A 14,594-nucleotide genomic window follows, 5' to 3' on the forward strand; every position below is an offset into this window, starting at 1 on the left:
GTTTGTGTCCTGCTTCTGTAGATGGAGTTGTGGCTGGGTGCTGGTTGCCTATCCAGGCCTTACGTTTGCCAGCCGCTCTTGCAGCAGATGTGATCCCATGCCTGGCTATTGCTGGTAGCATGTGAGCGTAAGTGAAGTGTCATTTCTGGGCCAAGCAGGTGGGGTTTCTTTTTCTATCTTCTGCTGGCTGCAAGCAGAGGTCTCCAAGGCCCAAGCTGAAGGCAGAACTGCAAGGTGGAAGAAAGCCAAGTCTATAAATCATTTTGGGAAGGAAAGCTGCTCACTGCCCAGAAATACCAGCGTTGTGTTGTTAAATGAGTGACAAATAAATTTTCTTCGTGTAAGACCCTGAATTTTTATGGCTTATTTGTTATAGCAGCATCGATAAGTATATATTCTATCATGTGATTATGTGTTATTTACTAATTATGCAAAATATATGGTGACTATATATTCTCTGAGAAAGGCACTATGTGTTATCCCTGCATCTAGTCAATTGTATCAGGAAGAAGGCACAATAAAGAAGCTGCTTTTACATAATTGAAAGAATTATCTAGGCTTTGGAGACCAAAAAATCATATTAAAAAATTAAAGTCTCTTTTAACAGTCATGTAGCTGAGCTTCCCACAATCTTTCTGAGCCATGGTTTCCCCACTTGTGAAACAGAGATAATGATATTCATGTGGAGAGCTGTTAGGAAAACATCTAGCATGTATCAGATGGCTTTGCACAAAGTTGTGCCCAACAAGTATTATGCTTAACATCGGTGCTCTACAATCCTTTTTGAAAAACAAAACAGTAGCCACTGGAAGCATATAGTGTTTTACAATTTGTAACATGTTTTTATTATTTTATCTCATTCTGTTGACATGGCAACTTGGGAATGTCACTATGGTTAGAAGTATTCTTTTTACTATTAAAAATGAAGAGGCTCAGAAGTTCTTAAAACTCATACATGAGAATATCAGAGGTAGAAGCTAATTCTTCTGACATCTACTTCCATGTTCCTCCTCCCACAACAAAATCTTAAAATAGATAGGTTCTCTTTTTTCTCTTCTATTCTTGGGCAAGTATTTGAAGAAAGTACTTCTGTGTTGTTGCTTTGCTTGTATAAGACCAAGGATACTGCATAGACTAAGTTTAAATCTTAAGTAGATATTTATTTATGCACCTAGTCATAAGTTTGTTTGGTGAGCCTAAGATCTGTCTATCATTTCTCTGGTTTATTAGAGCTGGTCTGCTGACATTGTGAAGATGCTATGATAATTATAACATCTTTGAGTGTTTACCATATACCAGCCACTCTCATAAATTTTTAGACACTCATTTGCTTTATATCTACAGCAAACTTATCAACTAGTTAATATAATTATCCCCATTTTACAGATGAGAAAACTGAGGCACGGTGCAATGAAGTAACCTTCTCAAGGTCACATGGCTATGACAACAGAACCAGTATTTAGTTAGCACCTCTAGAGCCTACACCCTTGAGCACATGATATCACATCTCTCAACATATGTCAAAATATATTTAATTGACAGCAAGATTTTGTTCTACAGAATTAAGAGAATGGAATTTATAACTTGATACCATATTTAGTGTCAAGGGTAAAATTCTTTAAGCTTTGGAAACCTTTATTTTTGATCTTGAAAATTGCAATTTAACTTTATCTTTGGATATATTTTATGAGAAAGGTCTCAATGAATTTGGAGACTTATGTTCAATAGCAAGTCCGAATAGGAGGCAGGATATTTAAATGGGGAGTGGGAAAGGGAAGAAAGGGAGGAGAAGCCCATATTCAGAGGTTAAAAGATACAGAGCTAAGAGTTACAAAGGGAAGAGAAAGGGTGAAAAATTACTGAGTGACTCCAGATGCCAAAGAATCAGCAGAAGAAATGGATGGCATATGGAACTAACCACCGAGGGCAGCTGATTACACCCTTCCCAGATCCTGTCTCGTGGATGGATGGGACCTGGGAAACCAAACAGGTATAGGCAGGGAAAAAAGCTGAGCGCATCAGCTGCCTTAAAGAACAGCTATTATTTCATAACTAAAACTTGAGCATTAGCTATTTCCATTGAGTCTTGATGGCTTGACTATTATCCCATCTCATCTTCCCATGAAGGTGTCCTCACAGGCAGTCCTCAAGGAAACCTCAACAAAATTACTAATGCTATAGTGCAAATATGTTTCTGCTTTTGAGATTTTCAGAGTTCTTTGAAACATTCGATCATCATATAATTCTAGCAAGTACTTCTTTCATGTTTTGAAAATTGACTACCATTTACTTAGCGCTTTGTCTCTTTTCACGCATTAATATGTGAGGTATCATGGTAGATTAATTAAACAGCAAACTCTCAGAGCCAGACAGATATGGATTATAATCTTTGCTCATCCACTTCCTAGATTTGCGACCTTGAACATGTTACATAACCTCTCTAAATCTTACTTACATCATTTGTAAGCTGGGGAATAATAAAAGTACCTACTTCATAAAACTGTGGTGATAGTTTAATGAAATAATGTTTGTAAATCACTCAACGCAGATCCTGGCCCATAATTAGTGCTCAATAAATACAGACTCTTATTAAACTGGTGGTACACTTTGTGATTTGATTTACCTTTCCAAAGTGAGCAATGTCACTCTCTTCTTGCTGGCAGGAATAAGCTCACCCATCTATCTCACGGTGCCACTTTGCCTTGGCCTGCGTGCCGTGACTGGAATGGGATGAGGGAAAGTTCACTGAATTGGCCTAGGGTCCAGTGTTAGGCACTGGATGCGTGGCACCTGGGAAGCCCCCCTGGTTGCCACCCAGGAAACACCCTCCTTACTGACACGTACCAAAAAAGGAATGGTAAAAAAAAAAAAAAGAAAAGAAAAAAAAAAAGGGTTGGGCCAAGGGCAAGTAAGTACAATGACAGGTGAGAGCCTGACTTTGCAATCCAATTTACCAAGTAGGGAAGGCCACTGTATATGTTCAAGTTCAAACAGCAATAACTAGTTGCCACAAACATTCCAAAGCCTGTGGGGTACGGAGAAGCAATGTGAATGAGAATCTTTTTACACAGAGTCCTGAATGAATTGAGTGTAGTTTCAGGGAGAAATAATGTGAAGGGGAAATCCTTTTAGGCTTTATTTTTTTCCTTCCTTTAATTGTTAAGTAACTGAGTCCTCAGAGAGAGAATAATATCTCCACTTTTACTTTGTGGCCTGATGGTGGATATGAGAGTAAGAAGTGATTGTTTGTTAAATATTTACGCCCTTGGGCTTCACGTGAGCTATTAGAATCATTTCAAGCCCACAGGCCTCCATCAATTTTATGAATGTCATTAATCTTGTCACCTAACCATCTTGGCCTTTGGTTTTTGTTCTCTTCTACCTTGCTTGTCCTTGATGGTAAGGAGCAAGGAGTTTTCAAGCTCAGAAAGGGAGATGAGTCTCTTCCTTCCTCCGTCATCAGCACAACCCAGCTGGGCATGTACCGTGTGTGTCAGTCTTGCTGTGAATTTTCACCATTACTTTTACCAAAGCATTGGGAATTAAAGCATTGTTCTGTCCTTTCACACAAATATGTTACCTTTAAAAAATTTTACAGTGATATCTCAGAGTGTCATTTGGCACCAAGAAGTCACCGAGGTTGAAGAAAAAGATTCGTTGTGGGTCAGATAAAGAACAAATTTGAAGAGCAAAAGTTAGGGATGGGATCTTCAAGGGGGATATTAAGTAATTGTCCTCAAGTTCATAACCTTCAAACCTGAATGGTGAAAAGCTCAAATTTGGAGAGTCACAGCTGCTGGTTAATCTAGAAGCTGTGCTTCAGTTATTCCTTCATGTATCATGAGTTCGTTCATTCAATAAACATCTACTGAACTCCTACAATGTGCAGAGTAGAACACTTCATTTGGGCTATGAAGACAGACATGCTAGTTGTTGCTATAAAACTATAAAATGTGTACATATACTAGGTTACAAGCAGATATGATATAATCCAGACACAATATAAACATAAACAAAGAGCTTAAGGACACTTGGAAAAAGGAACAATCGATTCTCTCTGGAAGCTCTGATAGCTTTGTGTCCAGAGACGGGAAAAGAGGGAAGGGCTTTGAAATGATGAGATGTGCTGGCATTCGGCTGCCCGGCAGGGGCCAGTGGCCAGTGGCAGCCTCACAGTCATCACTGGAACTACAAGCAGCTCTCCTTACAGGTGACCACACGTGCTCTTTTGCCTGGGGATGGCTCTGGTTTATACCGTGTGTACTGGTGTCATTATTAATCTGGCTCCTCTTCGCTGTCCAGAGTGACTGTCTGCTTCCCTGGCGCTCTTCTGCAACCTGGTAGTAAGTGATCCTGTCTGTCTTTTGCTCCCTCGTCCTAACTTTTCCTCCAGCCCACAAAGAGGAAAGGTGCTCAGAGCAGGACCCACACTCCCTAACCTCCAAGGTGAGGACTGTCAAGGGACAGAAGAGGAATGATCAGAGTGTAGGCCTGGGGCTGAGGAGATGGCTGTGAGAAAAGGCAGCGTAGAGTCTTCTTTGACTAGACTCCTGCCTAGAGTTTTCCGTATGTATGATGCAGAATATTTACGTAATGTATTAAAAGATCATAAATAAAAAGTTTTCTGCTTATTTATGCTTAATAAATGCTATTCTGGGGCACCTGGGTGGTTCAATGGTTGAGCGTCTGCCTTTGGCTCAGGGTGTGATTCCGGGGTCCCAGGATCGAGTCCCACATCGGGCTCCCTGCATGGAGCCTGCTTCTCCTTCTGCCTGGGTCTCTGCCTTTCTCTGTGTGTCTCTCATGAATAAATAAATAAAATCTTTAAAAAAATAAATGCTATATAAGCAAGCATAACATCAGTTCTTTACTCAAGATTTCTTATGACCTTTTAGGTGTTCAATGACCGTGGGATCTCTGGACGGTGCTGTGTACAACATGCTGTGGACCGAGGGTGAGACATCCAGGGGTGGAGCATTCCATATCAGGAAACTCTGCTGTAGGCCTTGAACTCCATATGTTGCTGACTTTAGAGAAGATGAAGTTTTGTTTATTAATTCACTGGCCGTCCTTTCCCTACATTAGTGGACTTTCTAGTCAGTTGCCATATGTCTTCATTGTTGCTTTATTTATTTGCTTTTCCAAATAGTTGGTGGATCTGCAAAATATTTGTATAAGGAATTCACCACGTCATTGTCACTTTTGAAACTTCTCATTTTCTACTTTAAGGAAATGGAAGCACAGAAACATGAAGTAAATAGCCCCAATTAAAAATAGATTTATTATTTGTCATCATACATTTCCCATAGGCTGTGGGCTTATCATCAATACAGGTACAGCAGAAAACTCCTTGGGTGGGGAGTCCAGACAGCTGCACCTTCACATTCCACCATCCATTAATAGCTCCTGTAACTTTGCAGAAACTCAGGTGCCGGGTTTCTTCTGTTTAAAGAGGGCATTGTGGGATTAACTGTGTTTGTCTCGATTCCAAAATTCCATATTCCAATATTTAAGTTTTATCTTATTTCCAGTATATAGAAGTTTCTGGAACAATAGGATTAAGCAATTTGACTTGGAGTAGGTGACCCATTAGAAGCAGAGATGGGATCCTGGAGACCCTATTTCCAATCAGTGTCTTACCCTACTAGCCCCTTTAGAAAGTTCTGTCTTCCTTTTTGCAGGTTTTAAAGTTTTTCAAGATTCAAAATAACATTAAAAGATTAAGCCTAATACCCCATACCAGCATTTCTTTTATACGCAGGCCTCAAAGTTCAATGGGGACTAAGACTTCCTAACATCTCAGTGACCCCCCGCCTACAGATATAAGAAACTCAGCTCGGAATATACGGTAAGCAGGTATGATGTCCTTGGGAGCTGGAGACAGGGCTGAATGCATCCAGGACGGGCCTCTCTGCTCCAAAGCCCCCCACCCTCCCCCCCCAAACAGCAAGTCCCAGGCTTTTTCTAATATTAATGAATTACTTTCAAAATTTACACGGATAAATAAATCACCCAGAGAATCACGAAAACACTGAAAACAGGAAAGTGGCAGCCTGACAAACCCAAGCCTTGCAAGGGCTTTGATTTATTTTGTCTCCCCGCCTGAGGGACCAACGAGGTAATTTCCCACGGAGAGGGTAATTATCCCAGGCTGGCCATCTCGGGAGGGGACCCCCTGGAGCTGCTGGCTGACCTTGGCACTTTTATCTTTTGCTTCTTCCTGCTGGAGAGAAATCCTATCCTGCACAGAGCTGCTCTCTTCGTCCCCCACACTTGCTTGGGGTCACCTTATGCGCTCCTTTCTCCCTAGCTGTCTCCTCACAGAAGCAGGTAGTGAAAAGTGCACCGGTTAAGCGAAACGTCAAATTCAAATGCTGTCTTTTGGTCCCAGCCAAGAGCTAAGTCTGCCTAGACCTTAGTGACCACGGCTTTGAAACCCTAAAATTGTCATGCGTCTGGTGCTTGGGGTGTAAGTGGCTAATAAAAAGTCAACTTGGATTAGTGAGAAGCAACTTTCTAGTAGAGCTGACACACAATCAAGCGCATCAGTAGAGGGGACACGATGTGATCTCCTCTTCCAGCTGAAGGGGCATTTCGGGGTGAGCCAAATGCTTTAGAGGAATTTCGGGATGTTCCGTCTCCCTAACACAATTTAATGCTTTTTGTAATTAGTTGGGGATGTGCCAGGCAGCTTTAGATTGCCTCATTTGCTTCTTGAACTTTTGATTTGGTTCTACTCACTCTTTCTTTGTGGCTCTATGTCACATTTGCAAAAATGGGACTATTAGCATATTTGCTGTTCAGCCACCTTTGCATTTCATTTAATGGGGAGTTTTGCCTCTCGCTTCAAGGGTCGCTCAGGGCTGCGGCATGAGGCCGCCCGGATTTGAACCCCAGTTCTTCCGCTCGCAGGCTGTGGGACTCTGAACAGTTAGGTGATCTATCTGGGCCTTAGTTTCATTATCTGTAGAACAGGGATGATGATCGTATTTTACCACCCAGGTGGCTGTGACAATGTCATGAAGTCTGACATATGTGAAGCTTATGCATGTGTGTGTGCGTATGTGTGTGCATCTGTGCGTGCATGCAATTCTTTTTCTGCATTGAGTAGCTTTTCATTTTATGGATATACCCTAACTTATTCAATCATTCTGCAGCTGATGGTCATTTGAGTTACTTATTAATGTTTTTTCTTTACATTCTTTTATACCTGGTTCTGTGCACATTGGGCTCCTATTTGTTAAGACTCCTCTTCACACTTTCTCATCATCTTTCCCTACATATATTAAACTACATTCCTTTTCTTTTCATCTCCCCCACCCCATTATACTTTCTATCTTTAACTAAAATGGGAAAGGGTTTTCTATCTGACTACAAAGACAGAACTCAGTTCACCTATTTGTTCTTTCGAAAGCTCCAGTGTCTTGAAGGCTTCCTTTCTGGCATTGCCCAGTGAACTTGCTGCATTGTTTTCTTCTGGGCTTGATTACTTAGGTCATAAAGAAAGCAAAAGTGGACATCTTCTTATCAGTTTACTTTTACCTTCAAGCAATGTCATTCTTCATCTATCACGTTAGCAGCTGACATTTTATGTTAAAGGTCAATCTGCTCCTGACTTCTGTAACTTTATTCCTACAACTCTTCCTGGACCACTTCTCTCTCCCAGTGCAGTGGGAATAGGGTTAAGGGAGATAAATGAGACACATTCTTGCCCTCAAAGGAGCTAATGTAAGAGGAAAGACAGCAAATATGGTCTGACTTGTAGCAAGGCTGACATAAATACTATTTGATACTGAACAAAAGAAGTAAGCCTATGATTGCAACAGAGTGTGAAGATCTCTATCACAAAAGGGTTGCAGAAAAGGAAGCCAGAGGGCAGAGAGGTCACTTATTTGCTCCTGGCCTCTGGTCTGTGAAGCAAAGGACCTACAGCTGGTGGTATGTTGGAAATGCCTTCTATTGAAGCGGAAATTTGTGCTTGAAATTCTTTTAAAAGATGAATAGGAAGGGATCCCTGGGTGGCGCAGCGGTTTGGCGCCTGCCTTTGGCCCAGGGCGCGATCCTGGAGATCCGGGATCAAATCCCACGTCAGGCTCCCGGTGCATGGAGCCTGCTTCTCCCTCTGCCTGTGTCTCTGCCTCTCTCTCTCTCACTGTGTGCCTATCATGAATAAATAAAAATTAAAAAAAAAAAAAAAAAAAAAAAAAAAAAAAAAGATGAATAGGAAGAAATAAGGGTAGTACACAATCAATACTGAGAAAACCATTCAAAATTCAAATATGCTAAATACCCACCATTTACAAAAAAAAGAAAATGTTTACCCAAACGTCTGTGTACTTTAAAAAAAAGTCACTGCCAGACTTAAAATGAAAAATAAAAGTATATTTAAAAGTCAAACTCCTTCTTGAATCATTTTTTAAACAAAAACAATTTCGATGATTTGGTCAGTAAAAATTTTTCAGTGCTCCTCCCCAGGAACTATCAAAATGTTATGTCTAGAAAGAATTACTGAACTAAAACATAAATGGAAAAGTAGAAGAAAATGTTGATTTTCACTTCAAAATAATTCACCAAAATGCTTAAGTTTTCCACAATCTTATGCACCAGTGAATAGTAAATTCTCAATTATTTTGAACCTCTCCAACAAAAAATTATTATCAATAAATACTCTATTTCCTATTAATTTCTTGCTCTCTCTTTCCACCGCTCAAGGACAAAAGAGAATTCCGGTTCATAATATCAAAATAATCATCACTCTGGAAAAAAAATAAAAGCCTTAATGAATGTTTCTGTTGGCCTTCTACCAACTTGGGATAAAAGACAACCAGACACATATATCAACTTTATTATTATTTTCATCAAACTCTCAGATTTACAGCCCAATAACTATAAATGCACCTATAAACCAAAATTATGTATGTTTTTGTAGCAGAAACTGTCAGTTGTTCCTTCTTCTTAGGTAACAAGATCCCAGCTTTGTACCTGAGGTCCCCTGAGGAAGAGGGTCAGAATAACCTAAGGAAGTCATGACAATTCCTTTTGTCCCAGCCTGGCTTGCCTCTGGGGTTCATTGGTGAATCAGTTCTGACCTATGATACTTGAAGAGAAGTATGTTTTGGGAAGCGTGGGGGGATTATCAGAAGCACACTCCTTTTCTGCCTTGAATACGGCAGTTATCTTGAAACCAAGATGTGACATTCAAGATGGAAAGGCCTAGGGAATTCCAGAGCTGTGGGTCCTGGAAGTGTTGAGCTGCTGAAACCAGCATTTAGCAACATCTTACCTCCAGACTTCTTTTACTGAAGAAAAGTAACTTCCTATTTATTTCAGCCTCTGAAAAGTTGAATTTTCTGTAACTTTCCCAGACAGCATTCTTTATAGAGTTAGCAAGTTTGGTCTGAAATTATTTAATTTATATATCATGCACAATCATTACTTAATAATCTGTACACTCAGGAGGCATTGATTCAATACCATTTATCTGTCTATCTAGTCATCCATTCATCTATTTATCATCTGTTAATTTATTTCTGAAACTGAGAAATTTCTACGATTTAACTTGCAGTGTTTATGGATGACGACTGACTGTGCCTATCCTGTCCTTCGGACTTCAGCTCAATCCTAATCCCTTTCAGAGAAGTATCACTTGACATCTCAAAAGCAGTAAAACCCTCTTTGGCACTTGTGACATTTGCTTTTTTACATGGACTTTTATGATTTTTTTTAATGCTAAATTTTAAGCTCTAGGAGAGCAGAGAACATGTCTGGTTTTGTTCATGTTTGCATACCCAATTCTCACCCAGGGCCTCAAAAACAAATGTCAGGCATATAACATATATATACTGAACCCCTAACTGAGCCTAGTGTCTGTACCTCACAGAAAAAAAAATCAGACTTCCACCTCACTGCCCTTTTTCTCACTTCTTTCATATACTTTCTTCCTTCCTTAATGATGATCCACTATAATCGAGGCCCACATGCTTTCCCAGAATCTTTTTTGTGTAACTGTGAAGGGTTAGCCTATCAGCATCCTTTTTTTCTGCCAGTGTCCAGTGTTGAGCCAAGTGTTTCAGAGAAAGGCATTTTGTTCTTTTTTTTTTAATGTTAAATCATTTGCGATTACTCTAGATAACCTGTGTTTATAAATAACAGCAATGACAACAATAATAATAGTTAACATTTACTACTTACTAGGTGTCAGACATTGTAAGCATTTTCAATGTATGACTCATTTAATCACCAAAATAACTGTAGGAAATAGGTTGCTATAATCACCCTCAGGTAACCCATAAGAAAACTGAGACTTGTGGTTACATCTACTGTCCTAGGTCACATACCCAGCTGTACCAGAGCTGGGTTTATTTTATTTTATTTTTTTTAAATGTTTATTTATTTATGATAGTCACAGAGAGAGAAAGAGAGAGGCAGAGACACAGGCAGAGGGAGAAGCAGGCTCCATGCACCGGAAGCCTGATGTGGGATTCGATCCTGGGTTTCCAGGATCGCGCCCTGGGCCAAAGGCAGGCGCCAAACCGCTGCGCCACCCAGAGCTGGGTTTAAACCCATGAAGCCACATTCCTAACCATTACACCAGAGCGATTCTCAAAGTGGGGTCACTAGGCTAGCAGCATCTGCATTACCTTAGAGCTTGCTAATAATGCAAATTATTGAACCTCATCTCAGACATGCTGAATGAAAAATCCTGGGGGTGGGAGCCCAACAATTTGTGCTTTAACAAACTCACCAAATTATTTTCTTTTGCACACTAAAGTTTGAGTCACAGTGCATTACATTATGCTGTTTTACCTAAGGTGATCAAAACTAGCAGAAATTTATGAAGGTGAACTCAAACAAAAACAAAAACACTAATGAACTCCTCAAACTCAAGGAAATAAATGCTGGAATTGCTTTGAGGTAGGGACTAGCTGCCTTCCAGCTTCTTTTAATCCAAGAGATGAATGAATGAATCCTTACTATGATACTTGTGAGGATAATCATGTGTGTTGGATGTTGTAGAGAGTTAAAGCAATAGTATGGAGGATGTCTAGCCAGGTTAAAAAAAATATATATATATATTTGAAAATAAAGAAGAAATAGAAGGCTCTAAGCAAATCCTTAACTGTAGCTTACAGTTTCCAATCCTGTTATAAATCTAGGTCTGTTCTCCCTACCATTACCTGGATGGAATAAGAAAATTTAAGGTAATTGCATTATTAAATTAAAACAAAAAGCATAATAAGGTAACTGAGCTATGCCAAAAATGTATAATATACTCATTAGTTCAATGTACATGGGATTTGAATTTTTGCTCATTTGTATTATTTGTGCCATACCCAACCACTTCTTTTAGCTCAGATAATCAAATTTTGAATATATGTGTATGTGCAGTTGGGACTAATTGGTGTAATTAATGTATATGTAATGGCTTTAGCTGGCTAATGTCTGAAGGGAGCAGAAAAAATAAGCAAATTCATGAAGTAGGCTTTAGATTAGCATCTATACCCAAGATAATTTATTTTAGCAAGAAATTCAGCCTTCATTATGGTCTTTAGTTAAGAGAGATGTGGTTGGATTTCACAAGTGAACTTGCTTCACCCTAAGGAGTCCAGTTTAGCAAAGACATTTTACATAAACTATAAGCTGCCTGAAGCAGAAGCTTTCAGTTAAATGATACTCTGATAACATAAGCTAGAAATATAATTACAAAAGTAAACAACATTTCTGTTTTTCTTTCTCTATAAAAATGTTGAGTTAACTTTCCATCTTCGCTTCATTTTATTTTTGTGTTATGCCTGATTTCAGAAAGGATTTGAGGCTGTTTATAGAAATAAGTGGTCAATAATGAGAAAAAAATTATAAAGAAATTAGTAAGAGAAAAAAGTGAGAGTTGGTTTCAAAAATGAACCTTCACATTGTAGTGAGTAAACTTAAATATATTACAGTGATGTTCAAACTCAAGAAACATACATGAAACCTCTGGGTAATGCAAACTATAGCTCCACACCTGTTCTGAAGAACTTTGCGGTTCAGCATGGGGATGAAATGGTATTGGAAACAGATTCTAAAATCTTCATTTGCTCCTAAATTCTTTTATCATAGCCATGAACATGGTCAAGGAATTATTTCCAGTTGGGTTAACTGGTAAACCAGTTGGAAAGTTTGTATGTCACAAAGATAAGGTATTAAAAACTATACCTAAGGAACCAGATTTTTTTAAATTTTCACTTTTGAATTTTATTAATCAAAGTGTTTCCTTTTAAATCTTTAAAAGCATGTGCTAATATTATATTAATATTTAGGTTGCTCTAAGTTCTTATAAACAAGTGTTCTTACTAGCACCTGTTAATCTTTCTTTCTCTATATGAAACCATCAAATTTATATGAACATCAATCATCCTCAATAGGATCCGGGGAAAACAATCACAGAGTAGAGGATGTGAGAACAACAATTAATATGCAGTATTAAATCTATCAGAAGGGTATGGAAAAGAACACTCAGTCATTGCACTGGATTTAATTTGCCGAGAGAAACAGCCTTCACACCTGAGTCACAGTAACAGCTCGGTTTTCTCTCAATTAAACCCAGGCTTGTCTGAAGCAATGAAGGCTTAGACGACAAGAGCAGGGCACATGCTAATGAAATCTCCTGCAGAACAAGGGCATTAAGCAGAAAGTGTTGCAAGGAGAAATCGCATAATCTGTATTTAAAATTTCTTATGAAGCAAGCATTTAAGACTTCGCTGTACATCAGATATGCCACAAAAAACCAGCCATGAAAGTCAGAGACTATTAGAGGCTGCAGCCTGAGTGCAAGGAATTGTAAGATTATTGTGAAATATATATCTATATTTTAAAAATGAAAACAGGAAAATTCTGTACGTTTTTAAGTTTACTGCAAACGTGGTTTCCTCTAGCAATTCTCAGCTTTGCTTTTTTGCAGGCTTGTGTTGATAAAGGGCCTCACTTAAAGGGCCATCCGATTGTTAGCTTGTGGTATTATGTACAGTCACCTAAAGCCAGAGCATTTAAAACCAGTTTATCCCACAACAATTAAAAAAAATAAGTACATATTTACTGATGCTCTGTAGTACTTCCCACCAAACCAGGATTGCAGACACTAGACCCTCAGTTTACTTGTGATACATGATAGCTTTTAGAGAGATATAATTCTAGTCCCAGCCAAATTAGTTTAAAATAATGTTCTTTTATTGCTTGCTCTTTTACTTAAGTGTCATTGCTTTGTGTGAAATATTTATTACTGTCAGTGGCACAAATTTATTGTGGATAAATTCATTATTCAGTAAATGCATATTGAGTATGTACTATAGGCCAGGTGTTGGTTTATGAGTTGGGATATGAAATTACTCCAATCAAAAGTCTCTATTTTTAAGGACCTTGTAGTCCATCCGGTAGAAGAGATATGAATGAACCCAAAGTGGCAAATGCTGAGACAAAAGCATGTGATGGAGGCCACAGGAGAACAAAGAGCATTAAGAAAGAGAAAGATTTAACACCTCCTGGGGGGTATGCAAGGACACAGGAGCTATGTCTTGATGGAGGAAATAGAAATGATAGGGAGCGACCTCCAGGCAATGGGAAAATTTGTGCAAAGCAGACTTGTAGGCCATTGGAGTATGTATCAAGAACTCTTGATTTTACATTATGAAGTATAAGGTGTCTGCGTATGTGTGGTGTATGCATCAAGATGCCAGGGACAGTCAGTAGAAATGGAACTGAAAGACTATAATTAAGGGTTGGAAGATAAAAACACACACCCATAGACTACATCAAAGAACTTGGGCTCGTTCTGTGGGTAATATGAACCCGCTGAAAATGTGTAAGCAGGAGAATAATGTGGTCCTATTGGCATTTTAGAAACCTGAGGGCAAAGTGGATGAAGAGACAGGTGAGGTTGAGGATCCTTTCAACATGGCTCTTGCTACAATGGGAGCATTGCTTCCCAATGAAAAGAAAACGTGTGGATGATAATCTTTAAATCTTTATACTCCATTGGGATTTTTAGAGTTGATGGAATCTGTAAGGAAATTTAAATCCATGATTTTTTAAAGACCGGAATATTCAGCCACTGAATTAATATCTTAGAAAAATTCTGTCCTTTATTCTGTCATGTATTTATTTTTAAATTTATTATGTAATTAAACTTTCATCAGATTTCCCTACCAGACGGTAAAGAAAGTGAGGGAAGCTCCATGTCTACCTTCTTCTCAGGGGTCAGCATAGCATCTGACATTTATAGAAATATAGCGTACACTTCTAGAGATGACTGGAACTGACTAGAAGTTTTGGTCCTTAAACTTTTACTGAAGTGTATTGTTAGGTCACCTTCAAGAAGAACAGAATTAAATTCATATATTTTTTGTCCTATATGGTTATCCTACAGTTCACACTGAGAATGGTTGGGAGGCTCTCTGCCTGGCTATCTTTTTAAAAAATCTAGCAGCAAACTAGTATAGGTAAAAAACCATTCACTTCCTTGGAAGTGAGACCCATTGATCTCTCCAGTTCACTTTGAGGTTCTTCAAAGAGTAAACTCTTCATAGTCCTCACGCTGGGAGACAAAAGTGTCACTGATT

At 38.9% G+C, this 14,594-nt stretch overlaps 1 long non-coding RNA gene across 1 annotated transcript; it reads left to right on the plus strand.

Moving 5' to 3' along the window:
* Positions 1-920: 920 nt before the first annotated feature.
* Positions 921-9,689, plus strand: LOC111096508. The gene is made up of 5 exons (XR_005360404.1): positions 921-970; positions 4,211-4,343; positions 4,896-4,954; positions 5,762-5,848; positions 9,566-9,689. It is a non-coding gene; the product is annotated as an uncharacterized LOC111096508 (long non-coding RNA).
* Positions 9,690-14,594: the final 4,905 nt, after the last annotated feature.

Source organism: Canis lupus, chromosome 6, assembly GCF_011100685.1.
Source record: "Canis lupus familiaris isolate Mischka breed German Shepherd chromosome 6, alternate assembly UU_Cfam_GSD_1.0, whole genome shotgun sequence".
In the NCBI taxonomy this organism is placed as follows: domain Eukaryota; kingdom Metazoa; phylum Chordata; class Mammalia; order Carnivora; family Canidae; genus Canis; species Canis lupus.